The sequence below is a fragment of the Nerophis ophidion genome, linkage group LG28, assembly GCF_033978795.1.
Source record: "Nerophis ophidion isolate RoL-2023_Sa linkage group LG28, RoL_Noph_v1.0, whole genome shotgun sequence".
Classification (NCBI taxonomy): domain Eukaryota; kingdom Metazoa; phylum Chordata; class Actinopteri; order Syngnathiformes; family Syngnathidae; genus Nerophis; species Nerophis ophidion.
Window position 1 is genome coordinate 1,993,771 of NC_084638.1, and position 19,318 is coordinate 2,013,088.

Genomic DNA, 19,318 nt, shown 5'->3' on the forward strand with positions numbered 1-19,318 from the left:
TTACAGCGTACTTTCCTGTGCAGTCCCATCATGATGTGTTCATTCTATGGGCGAGAACAAACAGGTACTGTCGCACCGCATCAAATAATATTCCAGGCATGCGAGTCTTTCCGGGAAAAAAAAAAACTCAAGTGGGGCTTGCGAACCACGTCAACAGCGTGGATAATAGTCACGGGAGTGTGTTAATGCGTGCGGGCCACGGCCTTTTCACGCTGAAGGGTTTAAAAAAAAAAAAAAACGCCCACTCGTGTCCTAGTTAGGGCGCATCACGACTCCTTCTCGACTCTCGGATTCCACCCTGCAGGATTAGCGTGGTGTAGATTTCACTGTAGGGCGGAAGACTTCGCCGAGGGATGAAGCGTGTTTATTTGGCCGCCGCTGATTATTTTATAAGAACGTGGACGCAAAGAAAGGACGGTGGCGAGGTATTTTTACCCCCCCGCCCTCGGGGCGAGGCTGAACTTAATGGAAAGCGAAGGCCTGTCCACAATGGTTAGTGCGTGTCTTAGTGTGCGCCTGTCCTAGTTGTTTACCCGCTCTGGAGGACTGACTCGCCGCTTGCCGGTCTGCACTCGGACCGGACGACCACGACCACGACGATGACGTGGTTACGCAACGGCTTGTCCTGTGCCTTCTCCGCTGTGAGCGAGGGGGACGAGTTATATTCTAAAAAGGAGCCCTTGCGGCACATTTGACGTCACGCCGCGTCTAAATGCGTCACCAAACCCCTTTCAATGATCCCTTGTGCTATCTTAGGACCGACTATACACACTTACGCTTTTCAGACCTAAAAGGGACCCGCTCGTAAAAGTCAGTAATACATTTTCACATGAATTTTCCCTGATTCATCCCAAAGGGTTTCTATCACATTCACGTCAGGACTCTGTGCAGGCCAGTCAAGTTCATCCACACCAGACTCTGTCATAAAGTGGCATAAATCACGTCTTAGAAAGTCGGAGAAAGTTATGCATGTAAACAAACTAGGGTGAGTTCAAGGACCGCCAAAATCAGTAGGACAGAACGGCGCTCGCCAAATACTCCAATCAGTGAAGCATGTTTAATATAAACAGTGTGCTTTATAGCAATTAGGGAGGTTTGTGTCATGTTTGTCCTCCTACAGAACCAAATTAAAACAAAAAATATGTTTTTGTCCCCTCATCATTTCCATTTTTTATATATTTTTAAAAAAGCTCCAGAGCCGCGGGTTGCCGACCTCTGGACTATACACACTTACGCTTTTCAGACCTAAAAGGGACCCGCTCGTAAAAGTCAGCAATACATTTTCACATGAATTTTCCTTGATTCATCCCAAAGGGTTTCTATCACATTCACGTCAGGACTCTGTGCAGGCCAGTCAAGTCAATCCACACTAGACACGTCTTAGAAAGTCGGAAAAAGTTATGCATGTAAACAAACTAGGGCGAGTTCAAGGACCGCCAAAATCAGTAGGACGAAACGGCGCTCGCCAAATACTCGAATCAGTGAAGCATGTTTAATATAAACAGTGTGCTTTATAGCAATTAGGGAGGTTTGTGTCATGTTTGTCCTCCTACAGAACCAAATTAAAACAAAAAATATGTTTTTTGTCCCCTCGTCATTTCCATTATTCATATATTTTTTAAAAAGCTCCAGAGAGCCACTAGGGCGGCGCTAAAGAGCCACATGTGGCTCCAGAGCCGCGGGTTGCCGACCTCTGGACTATACACACTTACGCTTTTCAGACCTAAAAGGGACCCCGCTCGTAAAAGTCAGCAATACATTTTTACATGAATTTTCCCTGATTCATCCCAAAGGGGTTCTATCACATTCACGTCAGGACTCTGTGCAGGCCAGTCAAGTTCATCCACACCAGACTCTGTCATAAAGTGACATAAATCACGTCTTAGAAAGTCGGAGAAAGTTATGCATGTAAACAAACTAGGGTGAGTTCAAGGACCGCCAAAATCAGTAGGAAAGAACGGCGTTCGCCAAATACTGGAATCAGTGAAGCATGTTTAATATAAACAGTGTGCTTTATAGCAATTAGGGAGGTTTGTGTCATGTTTGTCCTCCTACAGAACCAAATTAAAACAAAAAATATGTTTTTTGTCCCCTCATCATTTCCATTTTTTATATATTTTTAAAAAAGCTCCAGAGCCGCGGGTTGCCGACCTCTGGACTATACACACTTACGCTTTTCAGACCTAAAAGGGACCCGCTCGTAAAAGTCAGCAATACATTTTCACATGAATTTTCCCTGATTCATCCCAAAGGGGTTCTATCACATTCATGTCAGGACTCTGTGCAGGCCAGTCAAGTTCATCCACACCAGACTCTGTCATAAAGTGGCATAAATCACGTCTTAGAAAGTCGGAGAAAGTTATGCATGTAAACAAACTAGGGCGAGTTCAAGGACCGCCAAAATCAGTAGGACAGAACGGCGCTCGCCAAATACTCGAATCAGTGAAGCATGTTTAATATAAACAGTGTGCTTTATAGCAATTAGGGAGGTTTGTGTCATGTTTGTCCTCCTACAGAACCAAATTAAAACAAAAAATATGTTTTTTGTGCCATCTTCATTTCCATTTTTCATATATTTTAAAAAAAGCTCCAGAGAGCCACTAGGGCGGCGCTAAAGAGCCACATGCGGCTCCAGAGCCTCGGGTTGCTGACCTCTGGACTATACACACTTACACTTTTCAGACCTAAAAGGGACCCGCTCGTAAAAGTCAGCAATACATTTTCACATGAATTTTCCCTGATTCATCCCAAAGGGGTTCTATCACATTCACGTCAGGACTCTGTGCAGGCCAGTCAAGTTCATCCACACCAGACTCTGTCATAAAGTGGCATAAATCACGTCTTAGAAAGTCGGAGAAAATTATGCATGGAAACAAACTAGGGTGAGTTCAAGGACCGCCAAAATCAGTAGGACAGAACGGCGTTCGCCAAATACTGGAATCAGTGAAGCATGTTTAATACAAACAGTGTGCTTTATAGCAATTGAGGAGGTTTGTGTCATGTTTGTCCTCCTACAGAACCAAATTAAAACAAAAAATATGTTTTTGTCCCCTCATCATTTCCATTTTTCATATATTTTTAAAAAAGCTCCAGAGCTCCAGAGCCGCGGGTTGCCGACCTCTGGACTATACACACTTACGCTTTTCAGACCTAAAAGGGACCCGCTCGTAAAAGTCAGCTATACATTTTCACATGAATTTTCCCTGATTCATCCCAAAGGGGTTCTATCACATTCATGTCAGGACTCTGTGCAGGCCAGTCAAGTTAATCCACACTAGACACGTCTTAGAAAGTCGGAGAAAGTAATGCATGTAAACAAACTAGGGTGAGTTCAAGGACTGCCAAAATCAGTAGGACAGAACGGCGCTCGCCAAATACTCGAATCAGTGAAGCATGTTTAATATAAACAGTGTGCTTTATAGCAATTAGGGAGGTTTGTGTCATGTTTGTCCTCCTACAGAACCAAATTAAAACAATAAATATGTTTTTGTCCCCTTATCATTTCCATTTTTCATATATTTTTAAAAAAGCTCCAGAGAGCCACTAGGGCGGCGCTAAAGAGCCACATGCGGCTCCAGAGCCGCGGGTTGCCGACCTCTGGACTATACACACTTACGCTTTTCAGACCTAAAAGGGACCCGCTCGTAAAAGTCAGCAATACATTTTCACATGAATTTTCCCTGATTCATCCCAAAGGGGTTCTATCACATTCACGTCAGGACTCTGTGCAGGCCAGTCAAGTTCATCCACACCAGACTCTGTCATAAAGTGGCATAAATCACGTCTTAGAAAGTCGGAGAAAGTTATGCATGTAAACAAACTAGGGTGAGTTCAAGGACCGCCAAAATCAGTAGGACAGAACGGCGCTCGCCAAATACTCGAATCAGTGAAGCATGTTTAATATAAACAGTGTGCTTTATAGCAATTGAGGAGGTTTGTGTCATGTTTGTCCTCCTACAGAACCAAATTAAAACAAAAATATGTTTTTGTCCCCTCATTTCCATTTTTCATATATTTTTAAAAAAGCTCCAGAGCCGCGGGTTGCCGACCTCTGGACTATACACACTTACGCTTTTCAGACCTAAAAGGGACCCGCTCGTAAAAGTCAGCAATACATTTTCACATGAATTTTCCTTGATTCATCCCAAAGGGTTTCTATCACATTCACGTCAGGACTCTGTGCAGGCCAGTCAAGTTAATCCACACTAGACACGTCTTAGAAAGTCGGAAAAAGTTATGCATGTAAACAAACTAGGGCGAGTTCAAGGACCGCCAAAATCAGTAGGAGAGAACGGCGTTCGCCAAATACTTGAATCAGTGAAGCATGTTTAATATAAACAGTGTGCTTTATAGCAATTAGGGAGGTTTGTGTCATGTTTGTCCTCCTACAGAACCAAATTAAAACAAAAAATATGTTTTTGTCCCCTCATCATTTCCATTTTTCATATATTTTTAAAAAAGCTCCAGAGCCGCGGGTTGCCGACCTCTGGACTATACACACTTACGCTTTTCAGACCTAAAAGGGACCCGCTGGTAAAAGTCAGCAATACATTTTCACATGAATTTTCCCTGATTCATCCCAAAGGGGTTCTATCACATTCACGTCAGGACTCTGTGCAGGCCAGTCAAGTTCATCCACACTAGACACGTCTTAGAAAGTCGGAGAAAGTTATGCATGTAAACAAACTAGGGTGAGTTCAAGGACCGCCAAAATCAGTAGGACAGAACGGCGCTCGCCAAATACTCAAATCAGTGAAGCATGTTTAATATAAACAGTGTGCTTTATAGCAATTAGGGAGGTTTGTGTCATGTTTGTCCTCCTACAGAACCAAATTAAAACAAAATATATGTTTTTGTCCCCTTATCATTTCCATTTTTCATATATTTTCAAAAAAGCTCCAGAGAGCCACTAGGGCGGCGCTATAGAGCCACATGCGGCTCCAGAGCCGCGGGTTGGCAACCTCTGGACTATACACACTTACGCTTTTCAGACCTAAAAGGGACCCCGCTCGTAAAAGTCAGTAATACATTTTCACATGAATTTTCCCTGATTCATCCCAAAGGGGTTCTATCACATTCACGTCAGGACTCTGTGCAGGCCAGTCAAGTTCATCCACACCAGACTCTGTCATAAAGTGGCATAAATCACGTCTTAGAAAGTCGGAGAAAGTTATGCATGTAAACAAACTAGGGTGAGTTCAAGGACCGCCAAAATCAGTAGGACAGAACGGCGCTCGCCAAATACTGGAATCAGTGAAGCATGTTTAATATAAACAGTGTGCTTTATAGCAATTAGGGAGGTTTGTGTCATGTTTGTCCTCCTACAGAACCAAATTAAAACAAAAAATATGTTTTTGTCCCCTCATCATTTCCATTTTTTATATATTTTTAAAAAAGCTCCAGAGCCGCGGGTTGCCGACCTCTGGACTATACACACTTACGCTTTTCAGACCTAAAAGGGACCCGCTCGTAAAAGTCAGCAATACATTTTCACATGAATTTTCCTTGATTCATCCCAAAGGGTTTCTATCACATTCACGTCAGGACTCTGTGCAGGCCAGTCAAGTCAATCCACACTAGACACGTCTTAGAAAGTCGGAAAAAGTTATGCATGTAAACAAACTAGGGCGAGTTCAAGGACCGCCAAAATCAGTAGGACGAAACGGCGCTCGCCAAATACTCGAATCAGTGAAGCATGTTTAATATAAACAGTGTGCTTTATAGCAATTAGGGAGGTTTGTGTCATGTTTGTCCTCCTACAGAACCAAATTAAAACAAAAAATATGTTTTTTGTCCCCTCGTCATTTCCATTATTCATATATTTTTTAAAAAGCTCCAGAGAGCCACTAGGGCGGCGCTAAAGAGCCACATGTGGCTCCAGAGCCGCGGGTTGCCGACCTCTGGACTATACACACTTACGCTTTTCAGACCTAAAAGGGACCCCGCTCGTAAAAGTCAGCAATACATTTTTACATGAATTTTCCCTGATTCATCCCAAAGGGGTTCTATCACATTCACGTCAGGACTCTGTGCAGGCCAGTCAAGTTCATCCACACCAGACTCTGTCATAAAGTGACATAAATCACGTCTTAGAAAGTCGGAGAAAGTTATGCATGTAAACAAACTAGGGTGAGTTCAAGGACCGCCAAAATCAGTAGGAAAGAACGGCGTTCGCCAAATACTGGAATCAGTGAAGCATGTTTAATATAAACAGTGTGCTTTATAGCAATTAGGGAGGTTTGTGTCATGTTTGTCCTCCTACAGAACCAAATTAAAACAAAAAATATGTTTTTTGTCCCCTCATCATTTCCATTTTTTATATATTTTTAAAAAAGCTCCAGAGCCGCGGGTTGCCGACCTCTGGACTATACACACTTACGCTTTTCAGACCTAAAAGGGACCCGCTCGTAAAAGTCAGCAATACATTTTCACATGAATTTTCCCTGATTCATCCCAAAGGGGTTCTATCACATTCATGTCAGGACTCTGTGCAGGCCAGTCAAGTTCATCCACACCAGACTCTGTCATAAAGTGGCATAAATCACGTCTTAGAAAGTCGGAGAAAGTTATGCATGTAAACAAACTAGGGCGAGTTCAAGGACCGCCAAAATCAGTAGGACAGAACGGCGCTCGCCAAATACTCGAATCAGTGAAGCATGTTTAATATAAACAGTGTGCTTTATAGCAATTAGGGAGGTTTGTGTCATGTTTGTCCTCCTACAGAACCAAATTAAAACAAAAAATATGTTTTTTGTGCCATCTTCATTTCCATTTTTCATATATTTTAAAAAAAGCTCCAGAGAGCCACTAGGGCGGCGCTAAAGAGCCACATGCGGCTCCAGAGCCTCGGGTTGCTGACCTCTGGACTATACACACTTACACTTTTCAGACCTAAAAGGGACCCGCTCGTAAAAGTCAGCAATACATTTTCACATGAATTTTCCCTGATTCATCCCAAAGGGGTTCTATCACATTCATGTCAGGACTCTGTGCAGGCCAGTCAAGTTCATCCACACCAGACTCTGTCATAAAGTGGCATAAATCACGTCTTAGAAAGTCGGAGAAAGTTATGCATGTAAACAAACTAGGGCGAGTTCAAGGACCGCCAAAATCAGTAGGACAGAACGGCGCTCGCCAAATACTCGAATCAGTGAAGCATGTTTAATATAAACAGTGTGCTTTATAGCAATTAGGGAGGTTTGTGTCATGTTTGTCCTCCTACAGAACCAAATTAAAACAAAAAATATGTTTTTTGTGCCATCTTCATTTCCATTTTTCATATATTTTAAAAAAAGCTCCAGAGAGCCACTAGGGCGGCGCTAAAGAGCCACATGCGGCTCCAGAGCCTCGGGTTGCTGACCTCTGGACTATACACACTTACACTTTTCAGACCTAAAAGGGACCCGCTCGTAAAAGTCAGCAATACATTTTCACATGAATTTTCCCTGATTCATCCCAAAGGGGTTCTATCACATTCACGTCAGGACTCTGTGCAGGCCAGTCAAGTTCATCCACACCAGACTCTGTCATAAAGTGGCATAAATCACGTCTTAGAAAGTCGGAGAAAATTATGCATGGAAACAAACTAGGGTGAGTTCAAGGACCGCCAAAATCAGTAGGACAGAACGGCGTTCGCCAAATACTGGAATCAGTGAAGCATGTTTAATACAAACAGTGTGCTTTATAGCAATTAGGGAGGTTTGTGTCATGTTTGTCCTCCTACAGAACCAAATTAAAACAAAAAATATGTTTTTGTCCCCTCATCATTTCCATTTTTCATATATTTTTAAAAAAGCTCCAGAGCTCCAGAGCCGCGGGTTGCCGACCTCTGGACTATACACACTTACGCTTTTCAGACCTAAAAGGGACCCGCTCGTAAAAGTCAGCTATACATTTTCACATGAATTTTCCCTGATTCATCCCAAAGGGGTTCTATCACATTCATGTCAGGACTCTGTGCAGGCCAGTCAAGTTAATCCACACTAGACACGTCTTAGAAAGTCGGAGAAAGTAATGCATGTAAACAAACTAGGGTGAGTTCAAGGACTGCCAAAATCAGTAGGACAGAACGGCGCTCGCCAAATACTCGAATCAGTGAAGCATGTTTAATATAAACAGTGTGCTTTATAGCAATTAGGGAGGTTTGTGTCATGTTTGTCCTCCTACAGAACCAAATTAAAACAATAAATATGTTTTTGTCCCCTTATCATTTCCATTTTTCATATATTTTTAAAAAAGCTCCAGAGAACCACTAGGGCGGCGCTAAAGAGCCACATGCGGCTCCAGAGCCGCGGGTTGCCGACCTCTGGACTATACACACTTACGCTTTTCAGACCTAAAAGGGACCCGCTCGTAAAAGTCAGCAATACATTTTCACATATGAACTTGAAGTGCCATCCCATTCCTAACCCATAGGGGTTCAATATGATGTCGGTCCACCTTCTAGGAAGGCTGTCCACAAAGTCGCGGACCGTGGAAGGCCCGCAGGCCACTCCCCCTCCACAATGACATTCAGACTTAAAGCGAAAATGAGCAGCATTCTTCTCACGTGTCCCACGAAAAACCGTCCGACCGGAACTCTCTAATAACTAAAGTTCCTTGGGTGAATAATGCCAACTCACCACACCGGTATGTTTTAGCGCTTTCACGGCGAGTTGACTGACAGACATAAGTAAGAACTTTACGCTACTTTATATTAGAAATTGCAACAATCTCCCATAACAAGAAGATGGAGGGTGCTGCTAATAATTAGATAACAAGGCCCAGCTGGGCCATCCACTCACCTGTCGCTGTCTTCGAGGCCGGTCCTTGCACACCCCGTCCCGTGGAAGGCCAGCAGGCCACTCCCCCTCCACAATGACATTCAGACTTAAAGCGAAAATGAGGAACATTCTTCTCACGTGTCCCACGAAAAACCTTCCGACCGGAACTCTCTAATAACTAAAGTTCCTTGGGTGAATAATGCCAACTCACCACACCGGTATGTTTTAGCGCTTTCATGGCGAGTTTACTGACAGACATAAGTAAGAACTTTACACTACTTTATATTGGAAATGGCAATCCCATAACAAGAAGCTTATCGACTGCGGACCACAAAGGCGGACGAGCGCAAATTTTCAGGACTTATGCAGATCCCAAATACGGATCAGCAGGTACCAGAAGGTAAGAAAAGTGTCTTTTGCATAATATTGCGTAACAAAACGGCAGATAATATGTCTCACCTTATAAACACCATAATAATAAATAACGTTAGTCTAAGTCCAAGTCTAGCGTCTCTCCTTGACAACTAAGCACCTAGACTCTTGCAGTCCTTCTAGTATCAGCAAGATTCTGTAGCCAAGGACTTCGACTGAAGGTCCCGAGAAAATGGTCTACTTGCAAAAAAAAAAGGATAAAGCGCAAAAGCGGAAAAACCTCACCAAGGCCTTTGAAGTAAGAATAGCTGACATGCCGGGTTTGATCTGCAAGGAGGACTTTTGGTTTTGCCCAAAGAGCGGGTCAGTTCTTGTGGAGTCTGTGGACAGGAAGTGAAGCGTGAATGTTGGCAGGTGTGATGTCATAGATCAATAATTGTACCCTTTTCTTTTGTTGATAAATGCTTCTCTCAATACTCAACTGCAGAGACTACCGGATAGTTACAGTAGCCTGAAACATCCTAGTGGCTCCTGGAGCATTTTTTTTTTTAAAAAAGGATTGAAAATAATGTTTTCGAGTTTTGAGTTCAACCTGGGGCAATGTTGATCCTTGACTGTCCTTTTATCCGGGTAGATTCCATTTTTTGTCTCCTCAGGAAAAACTTTTTGTTTCTTTGGTTGTTTTGAAGCTTCTGCCATGATAGCAGTAATTGCACATAATACCTCCTCTTCATGTTTTAGTCTAGTCCTGCAAGAACAGAGCCAAGGCAGCAGCAATCGGAAACCCCTCCTAGTCTCTGAGCTCACACTAACGAGTAAAACCTGGGACAATGTGGATTCTTAACTGTCATTGTATCAGGTAGCCTCCCTTTTTCTTTTTGGTCTCCTCAGGCAAAACTTTTCATTTCTTTGGTTGATTTAAAGCTTCTGCCATAATAGCAGTAATTGCACATAATACCTCTTCTTCGTCCTTTAGTCTAGTCCAGCTGGAACCGAGCCAAGGCAGCAACAATCGGAAATCCCTCTTTGTCTTTGAGCTCATACTAACAAGTGAAACTTGGGACAATGTTGATCCTTGACTGTCCTTTTCTCTGCCTCTTTTTTTATTGTTTTGTTTCTTCAGGAAGAAACTTTTTGTTTCTTCGGTTGTTTTGAAGTTTCTGCCACGATACCAGTAATTGCACATAATACCTCCTCTTCGTGTTTTAGTCTAGTCCTGCAGGAACAGAGCCAAAGCAGCTTCAATCGGAAACCCTCCTCGTCTTTGAGCTCACACTAACGAGTGAAACCTGGGGCAATGTTGATCCTTGACTGTCCTTTTATCTTGGTAGATTCCATTTTTCTTTTTTTCTTTTATTGTCTCCTCAGGAAAAACTTTTCCTTTCTTTGGTTGTTTTGAAGCTTCTGCCATGATAGCAGTAATTGCACGCAATACCTCTTCTTCGTGTTTTAGTCTAGTCCAGCAGGAACAGAGCCAAGGCAGCATCAGTCGGAGACCCTTCCTTGTCCTTGAGCTCACGCTAACGAATGACACCTGGGGAAATGTTGATCCTTGACTGTCCTTATATACAGGTAGCCTCCTTTTTCCCTTTTTTGGTCTCCTCAGGCAAAACTTTTCGTTTCTTTGGTTGCTTTGAAGCTTCTGCCGTGATAGCATTTATTGCACGTGATACCTCTTCTTCTTCCTTTAGTCTAGTCCAGCAGGAACACAGCCAAGGCAGCTTCAATCGAAAATTCCTCCTCGTCTTTGAGCTCACGATAACGAGTGAAACCTGGGATGCTGTTGATCCTTAACTGTCATTTTATCCGGGTAGCCTCCTTTTTTCTTTTTTTTTTTGTGTCTCCTCAGGCAAAACTTTTCCTTTCTCTGGTTGTTTTGAAGCTTCTGCCATGATAGCAGTAATTGTACATAATACCTCTTCTTCGTCCTTTAGTCCAGTCCAGCAGGAACAGAGCCAAGGCAGCATTACTCAGGAATCCCTCCTCATCCTTAAGCTCACACTAACGAGTGACACTTGGGACAATGTTGATCCTTGACTGTCCTTTTATCCGGGTAGCTTTTTTTTTTTGTTTGTTTCCTCAGGAAAAACTTTTCATTTCTTTGGTTGTTTTGAAGCTTCTGCCATGATAGCAGTAATTGCACATAATACCTCTTCTTCGTCCTTTAGTCCAGTCCAGCAGGAACAGAGCCAAGGCAGCATTACTCAGGAATCCCTCCTCATCCTTGAGCTCACACTAACGAGTGACACTTGGGACAATGTTGATCCTTGACTGTCCTTTTATCCGGGTAGCCTCCCTTTTCCTTTTTTGTTGGCCTCCTCAAGAAAACATTTAGTTTCTTTGGTTGTTTTGGAGCTTCTGCCACGATAGCAGTGATTGCACATAATACCTCTTTTTTGTCCTTTAGTGTAGTCCAGCAGTAACAGAGCCAAGGCAGCTTCAATCGGAAATCCCTCTTCGTCTTTGAGCTCACGAAAACGAGTGAAACCTGGGACAATGTTGATCCTTAACTGTCATTTTATCCGGGTAGCCTAATTTTTCCTTTTTTTGGGGTCTCCTCAGGCAAAACTTTTCCTTTCTTTGGTTGTTCTGAAGCTTCTGCCATGATAGCAGTAATTGCACATAATACCTCTTCTTCGTCCTTTAGTCTAGTCCAGCAGGAACAGAGCCAAGGCAGCATTACTCAGGAATCCCTCCTCATCCTTAAGCTCACACTAACGAGTGACACTTGGGACAATGTTGATCCTTGACTGTCCTTTTATCCGGGTAGCTTTTTTTTTTTTTGGTTTCCTCAGGAAAAACTTTTCATTTCTTTGGTTATTTTGAAGCTTCTGCCATGATAGCAGTAATTGCACATAATACCTCTTCTTCGTCCTTTAGTCCAGTCCAGCAGGAACAAAGCCAAGGCAGCATTACTCAGGAATCCCTCCTCATCCTTAAGCTCACACTAACGAGTGACACTTGGGACAATGTTGATCCTTGACTGTCCTTTTATCCGGGTAGCTTTTTTATTTTTTTGGTTTCCTCAGGAAAACCTTTTCATTTCTTTGGTTATTTTGAAGCTTCTGCCATGATAGCAGTAATTGCACATAATACCTCTTCTTCGTCCTTTAGTCCAGTCCAGCAGGAACAGAGCCAAGGCAGCATTACTCAGGAATCCCTCCTCATCCTTAAGCTCACACTAACGAGTGACACTTGGGACAATGTTGATCCTTGACTGTCCTTTTGTCCGGGTAGCTTTTTTTTTTTTGGTTTCCTCAGGAAAAACTTTTCATTTCTTTGGTTATTTTGAAGCTTCTGCCATGATAGCAGTAATTGCACATAATACCTCTTCTTCGTCCTTTAGTCCAGTCCAGCAGGAACAGAGCCAAGGCAGCATTACTCAGGAATCCCTCCTCATCCTTAAGCTCACACTAACGAGTGACACTTGGGACAATGTTGATCCTTGACCGTCCTTTTGTCCAGGTAGCTTCTTTTTTTTTTTTTGGTTTCCTCAGGAAAAACTTTTCATTTCTTTGGTTATTTTGAAGCTTCTGCCATGATAGCAGTAATTGCACATAATACCTCTTCTTCGTCCTTTAGTCCAGTCCAGCAGGAACAGAGCCAAGGCAGCATTACTCAGGAATCCCTCCTCATCCTTGAGCTCACACTAACGAGTGACACTTGGGACAATGTTGATCCTTGACTGTCCTTTCATCCGGGTAGCTTTTTTTTTTTTTGGTTTCCTCAGGAAAAACTTTTCATTTCTTTGGTTATTTTGAAGCTTCTGCCATGATAGCAGTAATTGCACATAATACCTCTTCTTCGTCCTTTAGTCCAGTCCAGCAGGAACAGAGCCAAGGCAGCATCAATTGGAAAGCTAATATTGTCTTTGAGCTCACGCCAACGAGTGAAACTTGGGACAATGTTGATCCTTGACTGTCCTTTTATCCGGGTAGCTTTTTTTTTTTTTTGGTTTCCTCAGGAAAAACTTTTCATTTCTTTGGTTATTTTGAAGCTTCTGCCATGATAGCAGTAATTGCACATAATACCTCTTCTTCGTCCTTTAGTCCAGTCCAGCAGGAACAGAGCCAAGGCAGCATCAATTGGAAAGCTAATATTGTCTTTGAGCTCACGCCAACGAGTGAAACTTGGGACAATGTTGATCCTTGACTGTCCTTTTATCCGGGTAGCTTTTTTTTTTTTTGGTTTCCTCAGGAAAAACTTTTCATTTCTTTGGTTATTTTGAAGCTTCTGCCATGATAGCAGTAATTGCACATAATACCTCTTCTTCGTCCTTTAGTCCAGTCCAGCAGGAACAGAGCCAAGGCAGCATTACTCAGGAATCCCTCCTCATCCTTAAGCTCACACTAACGGGTGACACTTGGGACAATGTTGATCCTTGACTGTCCTTTTATCCGGGTAGCTTTTTTTTTTTTTGGTTTCCTCAGGAAAAACTTTTCATTTCTTTGGTTATTTTGAAGCTTCTGCCATGATAGCAGTAATTGCACATAATACTTCTTTTTTTGTCGACTTCCGTCTTTTGCATGGCACAAGGTCTGGTTTCCCTGCACATTTTCAACATATCCAAACCTTAGAAAGGAACCTTTCTCTAAACTTAACTGCATCTGTGTCATAAAAAATACCTACTATAGCACTTTGGATTGGTAAACAATATCGTGACTGATTGTTTTAACGGCAAACTATGGCGGCTTATAGTACTTAATCCTATCCCGGGCTTTATAGTGTGGACCTATCGGCTCTCAACCGAGTAATGATATTTCCTGCTGCAACGGTTGCATTTCCAAAGTCATTAAGAAGTTTATCAAGGACGTTAAAATTCAAGAAAGTTTTCAGGAATGTGTCGTTTAGCATCATCGTATACATCTCGGGACATTTTCACATCCTGTGAAGCAGCTCCACACGCATTGTTCATGATGCTAAGTCTAATAAAGTCCACCGTCCCGTTCCTCCGCGTTTTATTTGGACTGAAAAGCAGAAAGGAAGAGAACAGGGGCGTAAACAACATCTGCAACAACATCGACTTTCACGTGCGATGCGGGACCCCGACATGTCATTTCTTTGAAATATCTGTTTGTTTACGTCGCCGGGTGTTGTTGACTTCCCCATTATTGCTAAGCGGCATGAAATGACAACAAGAACGTTGCTTCTGTCGAGTTATATGGCATTAAAACGTCCGCGCACTGACTTCCTGTTGAGTGAAGAGAAGTGAATTATATTTATATAGCGCTTTTCTCTAGTGACTCAAAGCGTTTTACATAGCGAAACCCAATATCTGCGTTACATTTAAACTAATGTGGGTGGCACCGGGAGCAGGTGGGTGAAGCGTCTTGCCCAAGGACACAACGGCAGCGACTAGGATGGCGTAAGCGGGGATCGAACTTGGAACCCTCAAGTTGCTGGCACCAACCGAGCTATACCGCCCCTTTAGTGCAAAATTTAAGCATGGCAGTGATGACCTGGATTCAAACCCAGCAACTAAGAAAATATATATTTTTTAAAACGTTCTACAACGGGAGGAAATATTTTCTCATGTGAATAAGTCCCGATATCCGAGGGTTATTCACATAAATTGTTTTTTTTTTTGGGGGGGGGGCGCTTTTCCAGAGAGCGAAAATAGGCTGACTATATTGTGAAATCCCCAAAAGAGGACACATATATGCGTGCTAATGATACTCAGACTTGCTTTATAAATAATATATCTCATTTAAAAAAAACTTTTTTTTCTTCCTGTGTTGACAGCAGTGTTGGCCCGATGATTTTTCAAAATGGGGTCCTCGTGGGACCCCGTCAAGTCATAAAAAATGGGGTTCCACTGTAAAAATTTTTGGGTCCCACTTTTTTGTAAGCGTTTTGAAAACAAATGCATTATCCTGTTATATCTCACATTTTATATTGTAAGTGTAGACTTAAGAGTGTGTGGGGGTGGGGGGGACAAATACAGTGTATATTAAAGACATATATTTAAATTGATTCCTATTATATATATATATATATATATATTTTTTTTTTAAATTTGTTTATTATTATTATTATAATTCATTCATTCATTTTCTGCCGCTTATTCCCTTTTGGGGTTGCGGGGGGCGCTGGCGCCTATCTCAGCTACAATCGGGCGGAAGGCAGGGTACACCCTGGACAAGTCGCCACCTCATCGCAGGGCCAACACAGATAGACAGACAACATTCACACACTAGGGACCATTTAGTGTTGCCCATCAACCTATCCCCAGGTGCATGTCTTTGGAAGTGGGAGGGGCCTATCCCCAGGTGCATGTCTTTGGAAGTGGGAGGGGCCTATCCCCAGGTGCATGTCTTTGGAAGTGGGAGGAAGCCGGAGTACCCGGAGGGAACCCACGCATTCACGGGGAGAACATGCAAACTCCACACAGAAAGATCCCGAGCCTGGATTTGAACCCAGGACTGCAGGACCTTCGTATTGTGAGGCGGACGCACTAACCCCTCTGCCACCGTGAAGCCCTATTATTATAATCATTATTATTAATATTATTATTTATTTCTTTATTTTGAAAATTATAAATCGACTTAGTGTCGGAATGAAAAAAGGATCTTGTTTCAGATACCCAAAAAATACATATGATTTTCAAAATAAAGAAATAAAGAAATAATAATAATAATAATAAAAAAAAAACAAATAGAATAAATTAATAATTTAAAAATATATAGTAAATAAGTATATATACATATGTAAAGAATATATATATATATATATACATATATATATATTATGTGTATATATATGTATGTAAATATGTATAGCTCGGTTGGTAGAGTGGCCGTGCCAGCAACTTGAGGGTTGCAGGTTCGATTCCCGCTTCTGCCAACCTAGTCACTGCCGTTGTGTCCTTGGGCAAGACACTTTTTACCCACCTGCTCCCAGTGCCACCCACACTGGTTTAAATGTAACTTAGATATTGGGTTTCACTATGTAAAGCGCTTTGAGTCACTTGAGAAAAAGCGCTATATAAATATAATTCACTTCACTTTTGAAGGGGTTTTTGCCAACTCCCTGTTGATTTTTGCTGAAGGATGTCAATGTAGGTCTAAGTGAGACCTACATAGAGATGTTTCTTTCATGTCTCTACGACATTCCTAACGGAAGTTACAGGCAGTTTTTTCTGTGATTTTTCCTAGGGGGCGCTAGAGTGTAAATTTGAGTTTTGAGTTGTTTTTTTTATTAGATGGCGATTTTCGCCAGTCCTGATGTGTGTGTCAAATATGGTGAGTTTTGAAGCATGTAATGGGGGTCAAATTACAGCTCAAAGAGGCAAAAATGACATTTTTTAGGAAACTTTTGTTTTTGGGGCGGTATAGCTGGCTTGGTAGAGCGGCCGTGCCAGCAACTTGAGGGTTGCAGGTTCGATTCCCGCTTCTGCCAACCTAGTCACTGCCGTTGTGTCCTTGGGCAAGACACTTTACCCACCTGCCCCCAGTGCCACCCACACTGCTTTAAATGTAACTTAGATATTGGGTTTCACTATGTAAAGTGCTTTGAGTCACTTGAGAAAAAGCGCTATATAAATATAATTCACTTCACTTTTGAAGGGTTTTTTGCCAACTCCCTGTTGATTTTTGCTGAAGGATGTCAATGTAGGTCTAAGTGAGACCTACATAGAGATGTTTCTTTCATGTCTCTACGACATTCCTAACGGAAGTTACAGGCAGTTTTTTCTGTGATTTTTCCTAGGGGGCGCTAGAGTGTAAATTTGAGTTTTGAGTTGTTGTTTTTTATTAGATGGCAATTTTCGCCAGTCCTGATGTGTGTGTCAAATATGGTGAGTTTTGAAGCATGTAATGGGGGTCAAATTACAGCTCAAAGAGGCAAAAATGACATTTTTTAGGAAACTTTTGTTTTTGGGGCGGTATAGCTGGCTTGGTAGAGCGGCCGTGCCAGCAACTTGAGGGTTGCAGGTTCGATTCCCGCTTCTGCCAACCTAGTCACTGCCGTTGTGTCCTTGGGCAAGACACTTTACCCACCTGCTCCCAGTGCCACCCACACTGGTTTAAATGTAACTTAGATATTGGGTTTCACTATGTAAAGCGCTTTGAGTCACTAGAGAAAAAGCGCTATATAAATATAATTCACTTCACTTTTGAAGGGGTTTTTGCCAACTCCCTGTTGATTTTTGCTGAAGGATGTCAATGTAGGTCTAAGTGAGACCTACATAGAGATGTTTCTTTCGTGTCTCTACGACATTCCTAACGGAAGTTACAGGCAGTTTTTTCTGTGATTTTTCCTAGGGGGCGCTAGAGTGTAAATTTGAGTTTTGAGTTGTTTTTTTTATTAGATGGCAATTTTCGCCAGTCCTGATGTGTGTGTCAAATATGGTGAGTTTTGAAGCATGTAATGGGGGTCAAATTACAGCTCAAAGAGGCAAAAATGACATTTTTTAGGAAACTTTTGTTTTTGGGGCGGTATAGCTGGCTTGGTAGAGCGGCCGTGCCAGCAACTTGAGGGTTGCAGGTTCGATTCCCGCTTCTGCCATCCTAGTCACTGCCGTTGTGTCCTTGGGCAAGACACTTTTTACCCACCTGCTCCCAGTGCCACCCACACTGGTTTAAATGTAACTTAGATATTGGGTTTCACTATGTAAAGCGCTTTGAGTCACAAGAGAAAAAGCGCTATATAAATATAATTCACTTCACTTCACAATTCATATATATATACATATATATATATATATACAATTATTATTTTTTTACATTTGTATATATATTTATTTACTATATATTTTTAAATTTTGTATTTTATTTATTTATTTTGTATTATTATTATTATTATTTCTTTCTTTATTTCTTTATTTTGAAAATCATGAATCAATTTAGAGCCGGGATTTAAAAAAGGATCTCATTTCAGATATGAATCAGGTTTTATTGTGCACCCCCAATAATCAAATTCTTGGGCCATTTTGTGATGATGTCATGAGGCTAATCCTTCCACGTTTATATTCACATAATCTCCTCTCACTGCGATGTGGCCCCCCATGAAGACCCCCACCTACAGCTACAGCCCCGGTACACATTTAGGTCTGCAACAATGTCAACAAATCCATCCTAGACCGTGCTAATATGACAGATGCTGTCATATTAGCACGGTCTAGGATGGATTTGTTGCCTCACCATCAACGGCTCCACCCGTTTAATTCACCTGTTTGTTTCTCTCTCTCTCTCCGACACACCTCGCTCGCTCACGGGCAATTACACCTTCCAGATGCAGTCGGCGTTCGACGGGAAACGAACAAATTTATCAGGCCATTACGTTTTCGGTCAGGGGGGGGGGGGGTCACTCGCTGTATGATGTCGTCGATGAGGAAGAGAGGCGAAGTGGCGGTGTCACTCCTTCAATTTGCACGGGACATTAGCCATGCAAATTTATGCAAATTCCTTTCCTCTGTACTGTTTGCTGCCACAAAGGCAGATTCGAAGCTTAAAGGGAAATTTGCGAGGCTTGACAAGAAGAGAGAGAGAAGAGAGAGAGAGAGGAAAAAATAGAGGCGAGAGGAAGGGCTTTGCATGGACTGACGTAGCTGCGGTTGTCGTCAGACGTACGTAAGACCCCTTTTATGAACGCCGGAGACTCTGAGTTCCTGGTTCCTGAAGGGCACACCAAGGACAACCCTCTTCTTTTCCTTCAAAGATAAAACCGTTTGATACTTCCACCTATTTTTCAATGCCATCATAATTAGCTTTGACAAGGTGTGACTCAATGGATGTGTGTGTGCGTGCGTGTGTGTGTGTGTGTGTGTGTGTGTGTGTGTGTGTGTGTGTGTGTGTGTGTGTGTGTGTGTGTGTGTGTGTGTGTGTGTGTGTTGTTGTATTTCTACCCTTCTTGAGACATTAACAAGGAGAAGTTCCGTCCATATGAGGACCGTTGAAGAAGTCCTAAAGAGGTAGGTATTTTTCAGGTCTCAAGAAGGTACGAAATACAAGAATGTGTGTGTGTGTGTGTGTGTGTGTGTGTGTGTGTGTGTGTGTGTGTGTGTGTGTGTGTGTGTGTGTGTGTTCTTGTATTTCTACCCTTCTTGAGACATCAACAAGGAGAAATTCCGTCCATATGAGGACCGTTGAAGAAGTCCTAAAGAGGTAGGTTTTTTTCAGGTCTCAAGAAGGTACGAAATTCAAGAATGTGTGTGTGTGTGTGTGTGTGTGTGTGTGTGTGTGTGT